Source organism: Chanos chanos, chromosome 8, assembly GCF_902362185.1.
Source record: "Chanos chanos chromosome 8, fChaCha1.1, whole genome shotgun sequence".
Taxonomy (NCBI): domain Eukaryota; kingdom Metazoa; phylum Chordata; class Actinopteri; order Gonorynchiformes; family Chanidae; genus Chanos; species Chanos chanos.
In genome coordinates, this window is record NC_044502.1 from 15,889,644 (window position 1) to 15,897,326 (window position 7,683).

Here is a 7,683-nt window from a genome sequence, read left to right on the forward strand (position 1 = left end):
TACAGACCGGTGACAGATTAAAGGAAAAACCAACATAAAGTGTCTTAGTAAAGTGTTGGGCCGCCACGAGCCGTCAGAACAGCCTTGGATTCTACAAGTCTCTGGAACTCTACTGGAGGGATGGAACACCATTCTTCCAAAAGGTATTCCCTCATTTGGTGCTTTGATGATGGCGTTGGAGAGTGCTGTCTAACACGCCTGTCCAAAATCTCCCACAGGTGTTCAACTGAGTGGAGATCTGGTGACTTCGAGGGCCATAACATATGATTCACATCATTTTCACAGTCATCAAGCCATTCAGCGACCCCTCATGCCCTATGGATGAAGGCATTGCCATCCTGGAAGAGACCACTTTTATCAGGACAAAAATGTTTCGTCATAGGATAAAGATGATTACTCAGAACAACTTTGTATCAATTTGCATTGCATTCAGGCCTGCACCGTTCTCTTGGTGTACACCACACATGCACTTGCCCACTTGTCAAGAATATGGTGAGGGATGACTCATCTGGCCATATCACTTTTTTCCACATCTCTGTAGACCAGCGCCTATGGATTTCACACCATTGAACTCTCAAATGTGCATTCATCTTTGTAATGAGAGGTTATTGCACTGCCGCCCAACTATAAAATCCCTCTCTTTGTAACTGTTTGACGGACTCTTCTTGCAGACACAGTCTGGTCATGTCCTGTGCATACATCCAGCCTCTCTGAGAAAACGTTAGAGAAGTCTTCGCCAAAATATGGAATGCAGCGGGCGGTTGTAGATGAGGTAGTTGCAGTCTTCAGGCAGCTCTACAAACCAATATACTTGGTGGCAGTCTGATCTGTGTTTCAGTTTTGAATGATTATTACACTGATTATTACACTCATTTCAGGCATTTAAATGAATGGGCTTCTTGAGAAAGCTCACTCTCTTGTTTTTCAACTTCGTCTCAGTACAGTGTCTCTTAAAAAACACTGTGCAAACAGTGATGGAACATTATTTTGCTGTGCAGTGATTCATCAGGTAGGGAAGCCCTTGTAAGTGTGTAAATGTTGGATGGGTCATATCAGCCTCCTTTGGTCTACTGTTATTTTACTGCAAAAACGAAAAGCTAAACCAGCAGCTTTTTGCTCAATTAATATTCAAATTAGCATTGCATTTGCACGTCTCTGAAAGTTGCTTTGAAACATAGATATGCTTTATTATCCATTCATACCACAAAAAGGACCCAAAGGAAATGAGAACATTTTCTTTTTCATTCTGAGTGCTCTGGAAAAATGGAGCATTTCATATCCCATGGTAACAATAAAATTGTTAAAAGACAGGACTTCTGTATTTATTGTTTGTCTGTTTGTTTAACAGAAACATTAGAAAGAAAGTGAACTAGCATGGGGCATGTATGCCATGGGTACAAAGTGTAGGGGTCGTCAGGCCGTAGAACATATTACCCATAATTCCCTGCTTGACCACATGGGTAATCTGTACCCATCTTCTCAGGTTTCACTGTAACGGTATTGGATACAGCAATGAAGCAGCTACCATACAGTGATGACGCAATTTTCGCCATTAAACCACGGAAAATTCCAAGCTCTTTCCTTCTTTCCAGCTTCAATTCTGCAACTCCCTAGCAGCGGCTCGCTCTAGCAGCAGCTCGCTAGCAGCGGGTGTCTCTTTTCTATGCCGAAGAAAAGAACAAAGTAACAACGAAGCGAGATATTTGTACAGTCAAAGTTTAATGTACTTTCTCTCGCGCAGTTGCAACTTTAACTTCTACCGGCTAGTTACACTGTAACGCACACAGTAATCGACGGAAGAAAAGGCGACCGGATCCCTTTTTACTTCTTTAAACGTCGACGAACTAAATCGAGAACCCTTAAAGATCATCGGACGAGTAACGGAGCCCCGAAGATCTTCAAGTGACAAGGAAAGGAACTTCTCCCTGGACCTGCGAATCGCACTGCTCATCAGACTACCAAAGACGCACCTTCGGTCGCCACGCAATGAGCTATTCAAAGTAAGGCTGGCATCTGGGCATACTTTAGTATTAAGATCATACACAGTTAACGTTAAGAAAGTGTTATCATTTGAATTCTTTTATGATTTTAATGTACACATTGTATTTCATGTACGATGCGTTTTTTAGCCGTTCATTATTTTCTTATGAAGGATAGATCTGGCATGCGTTCTCTCTCTCTCTAACTCTCTTTGCTGCACCACATACACCTCAGCATTGGGATTTTGGGCGTAGTTTAGGGTTGAACTGTGGTTTGGGTTTAGGGCCTAGTCAAGACTAAATCTTGATCCTTTGTCCCTCTCTCGTGCACGCGCTCTTGCTACCCATCCCCCCTCTTCGTTGGGGCGGAGCAAGAACGCTCACACACGACACTCCTCCACCACGCCTATTCCTAGCTGTGCGCCTGCGCGCAGTTTCTCTCCCTCGCTCCTCCTCCTCTCTCCTGTGCACATGCGCACAGCTTCTCTCTAAAGAACTCCTCCCTCTCTCTTCAGTGCGCAGCTGGGCACACGCCCACATACACGCACGCGCTCTCTCTCTCTCTCTCTCTCTCTCTCACACACACACACACACACACACACACACACACACACACACACTCACTCATCTCTGGTCTAACACTCATTCAGTCCTACACTGAATACCTGTACATAGACTCAGTACCACTTTGTTACCATTTACCCTTTGATCATTCTATTTGCTGCTGATTATTGATTGTACCATATCAGTATTAGTTTGCCAAGTAGTATTGATTGTGTTAATAAATAGTATCATTGAAATAAACTGTTGTCCTGTCTGTTTCTGCCACAGTATTCGCTGAATGCCAACCTCTGCCATCAAAGCACTCCCAATTACCTTCACCAATCTGGTTGTTCATGAGTGTTATGGAGTTAGTAGTGTAATTGTAATACATTAGTACTGCAATACTCTCTAAGACTGTAGCACAGTGTTACAGCTAGCTTACCCCATTAATCTTGGTTGTTTAATTAATAAAATATTGAACACCCAAATTAATGGTTAATAAATTTTATGAGACTGATTTATTAATCCTATCACACCTACATCTTTTGGTGTCCCTGTGTTAGGACTGCAATTGCACCTACAAAAGACAATATGCTTTTATATAATTACAAAACACCCTGCTCCATAATTTAGAGCTTTTCTGTACCTAAAGTTTAGGAGATTTGCAAGGGAGAATACCTGATTTTGTGCGTACTCAAACAACTCACCATATATAATTTATGCAAACATACATGCACGTATGCCCACACAGACACACACGCACACACACACACACACACACTTTTTATATAAGCGACGAGTAACAAACCACTCATACAATTATGGTTCACTAACGTGTGAAAACGTGAAGCTGCTTAAAACGTGTACTCCCACTTCTATCACCATTGGGTTCAATGTGAAAAAAAAAATCAGTTTGGCTGAAATGCCTTTGCAGAAGGTCAGTAAACACCAATCCTGTTTGCGTGCATAGGTCATGTGACATGGGCAAGACACAAGAAATCAGGAAATTTACAGTGAGCTGGACTTGCAGCTGGAGAAAGTAACAAAAAAAAAAAAAACCTCTGTCTCACCAGTCTATAGAAGTTGGTGAACTGCTACAAACAATTTGCCCCACAGTAAAGGTAAAAGGGGAAAAAGAAAATGATCAAAAAGTGAAAAAAGATCAACTGCGTGCATCCACGCACCCCCCCCCCCCCCCAAAGGTAATCCTTGTAAAGTGCAAAATGAATCCACACAACTGTGGTCCAACCACAAACAGAAGGTGATGCCGCCTCTCATGCTGCGCCACTTCTGCCCCCTTCCAACCTAACCAGCTGGCAGTACATAAAAAACTTTGTCCTGTCCAACCAACACCTCCAACTGATTGGCAGACCAAATAGATGGGACCTCAGTCCTTTACCCGTGTTTTTTCTATGGCTTGGTATCCGATAGACACATCTCCCAACTGTCTGTTTATTAATAAAACAATTATATCAACAGACATTTCAGTCAGTACACGAGGAAGAAAAGCAAAAATAAAAAAAAAATAGACACATTAAAACATATTTTTTTAATGGGTGACCATTACAATGTATTGTAGGATGGATGTGCAATTCCTCATCTTCTTGGACAAGTGCAGAGTCATACAATAGTGGGTGCACCTACAAGAGTCAGGTTACTGGACATGTTGAATGGTGAGAAAAATTTGAATGAATCAGTAAGTAAGCAAACAAATAAATAAATAAACTTGGGGACCTAGTTAATATTTTTATGGCTGAAATTACTGGAAGTTCAAAATATTCAGCTGTATGCTAAATTCTTCAACAAACCTTTCCTGTTGTACTTTAAAACAATTCAAACAACAAAACCAATGTAATTTATTAGCAGAAATTAAAAAAAGAAACAACAATGAGTCTTATTCAAATATGCACCACTTCACGTGCTTTGCAGGGGGGTAACTATCTTTAGCCATGCTAATGGCAGCGTGCCCTCTAGCCTTCCAGGTAGGTAAGGAGAATTCATGGAATATGTGCAAATACGTGCAACTGATTATTCCTAATGTTGTGTTTTTGTTTTTCATACATCTTCTTATGCTCAAACTTGGACACATCATCAGTGTGGTATACTGGACTCATCGGGTGCTTCTGGTCTCACAACAGACACCCTCATCCAGGCAACCTGACTGAGATTGATCAAGCCTCAGCCTGTGTCCAAGTGGCATTCTACTCATCCACTGGTCCCCCCTTTTCAGCCAGAGCCATCTGGATGCTTTCTCTGCCACCTCCACGTTGTTGTTGATGGCTCTTCTCCTGCTCACTCCCGTGATGCCCTGGGTTCTGTAGGCCTTGCTGAGGGAATGACTTACAAACCCCCGACTGCCCACCTCCATTGGCATGCACCTGATCCTCCACCCGTTCCCGTGGCAGTCCTCCATCAGCTCCTGATACTTCACCCTCTTCCTCTCATGCACATCTTCCATCCTCTCCTCCCAGGGCACAGTCAGCTCAAGTAAGATGAGCTGTCTTGTGGCCTCAGATATCAGGATCATGTCTGGTCTCAACGAGGACTTGTGGTAGAATTTTCAGCTGCCTCTCCAGGTTGACTGCCATCACCCATTCTCATGCCATGGAGAGTTAGCTAATAGTGTGTTCCTTGGGTCATTTCTTTGGCTGCTGTCTCTTCCTGACAAACGCTATCATCTTGGCGTGTAGCGTGGATGTATCTGCTGTCACTGATTCCCTTGCTGATTGCCTCAGTGATGGTCTTGAGGACCTAGTCGTGTCTCCAGTGATAGTGCCCCTTACCCAGTGCCTTGGAGCAGCTGCTCAGGATGTGTTTGAGGGTTCCTGTCTTGGAACACTGGTGGCAAGCGGGTGTATCTACCGTACCCCATGTGAACAGGTTGGATGGGCTGGGGAGGACATTGTAGACCCCCTGAATCAACAACTGAACCCTCTGGGGGTTCCACTTCCAGATGTCCTGCCAGGTGACATTCCTCCCCATCGCCTGCTGCCACTTTATCCAGGAACCCTGTTGTCGCATTGCCACTGATCTGCTCACTCGCTTTGGCTCTACTGAAGCACGCACCTCCTCCTGCACCAGCTTTCGCCTCTCCTTCCCACTGGCAATATCATATCGGGTCAATGTTGAGCTCCCAAATCCGGCCCTGCCCTCTTCCACATTCCCAAGTAGGGTTTTGTGCTTCGGCCAGCTTTCTGCCTGCTGGATTGCCCTGGCTGCTCTCCACTTCCTCTCGTCCTCACAATGATCCCTGCACCGGACGCTTTGGTGCCCCTCGATCTGGTGTACTGCAGGTATTCCTGTGTCTGTGCCACGATGAATTCCTCCCTGACAGAGTTGAACGGGAGCTTGAGCTTATTGCTGTTCCCATACAGCCCAATGCTGCTCAGGCTGCGTGGCAAGCCAAGCCATCTGCGGAGATAGCTGCTCACCTTCTGCTCAAAGTCTTCCACTTCAGTCATGGGGACTTCATAGATGAGCAGGGGCCAGAGGATTCGTGGGAGGATCCATGCTGGTAGACACAGGCCTTGAATCTTCTGGGGAGCCCAGACTTGTCCACAGCTCTCAACTAGCCCTTCAGCTCAGCACTAGTTGCCATAATGGAGTCTGTGTCTTTCAGGCTGCAGTTGCAGTTGAAGGGTGCAGTTGGTCCTCTTCTGACCAAGGAGCTGCTTGGTCAACTTGAAGGGGTTGGCTGTGAATCCTGCTCTCTTTCAACTTTCATTATATATTTTTTTTTAAATATCAGTGTATAACAGTCCAGATTGCTCTTCAGGCTTAAAGCAGAAAGTCATAGATAGGTGTTATATATGGCCTATCAGAGCAATGAATTTGTACAATGCAGAACCCATTTAAGGGAGGCACAGTGGTTCACAGCAAGAAGGTTCCAAGGTCCAATTCCCCGGCTGGGCGGCCAGGGTCCTTTCTGTGTGGAGTTTGCATGTTCTCCACATGTCTGCATGGGTTTCCTCCAGGTGCTCCGGTTCACTACCACAGTCCAAAGACATGCAGGTTAGGTGAATTGGAAACACTAAATTGCCCCTAGGTATGAATGTGTGTGAGTGTGTTTGTCTGTATGTCTGCCCTGCGATGGACTGGCCACCTGTCCAGGGTGTTTCCCCGCCTTTCGCCCTATGAGCGTTGGGATAGGCTCCAGCACCCTCTGCCACTGTACTGCGACCCTAACTAGGATAAGCGTCTTAAATTGTCTGTTATCAGCTGTATAATGCTCACTACTAGGGCTGCCACCTTTTACATGGAGAAATAAGGGACGCCCCTCCAAGAACCCCCCCTCCCCTCCCCCCCAACCTTTGCAGCTGTTAACTGTAGAGGAGGATTGAATTGGATTGAAAATATGTATGTATTAGGCTGTTAAATACAAAAGGAAAAATAAATACAAAAGGATCGTTTTTTCCACTAAATTAGAGATAAAAAAAACTATTTTTAAAAGTGTATCAAGTTTGTGGCTTATGCAGGATAGACTGACAGGCTTATTTATTTAGATGTTTTAAATTGCACATTGTCATATTTATGTAATGTATCATATTTATGAATTATAAAATAAATAACTATCTTAACCTTCAGCCAAAAATCTAAGAGAATGGATGGAATATCAGGATGATATTTGCACTGATTATTGCCTAGCTATTTGTATTGAATACTGTGTAATATAGACTAACGTAAGCTATATTATAGGCTACAGTTGGTAGACTACAATTCGACAATACACCATGTCTGCCTCGGGGGAATTCTGAGGTATAAGGAATCGAGCAATTCCACTCTATGTGGTCTGCTCTACCTGGACATGGGTAGCAGTGCTGCTTAAGGTCAGACGCCCCTCCATGGGCGACCGACAAAGCTCGATGGCAAACTGTACAGTTTGCTTTGTATTTGGCGCCAGGGAAAGGGCTCACCTACTGATCATTCAATCCAATATCTCACAGCCTCTTAGGTTTCACCGGGCTACTTGAGACATCATTGAAATAATAAGGAATAGAAAAATACAACGACTGAGGTTACTGTTTTTAACTGGGAGCTACAAAGAAACCACTGAGTTACACCTAATGGAGACGACGAAGGTGATGTGCAATCAAACAGCACACAGAGCTTGTTGGTCTATAGCTCACCACTGAAATTAAACTTCCCCACTCCGCTTGTAGAA

General features: G+C 44.2%; 1 pseudogene; it reads right to left on the reverse strand.

The window, feature by feature from the left end:
* Nucleotides 1–4,632: 4,632 nt before the first annotated feature.
* Nucleotides 4,633–7,328, reverse strand: LOC115819354 (uncharacterized; annotated as a pseudogene).
* Between the last annotated feature and the right edge of the window lie 355 nt (nucleotides 7,329–7,683).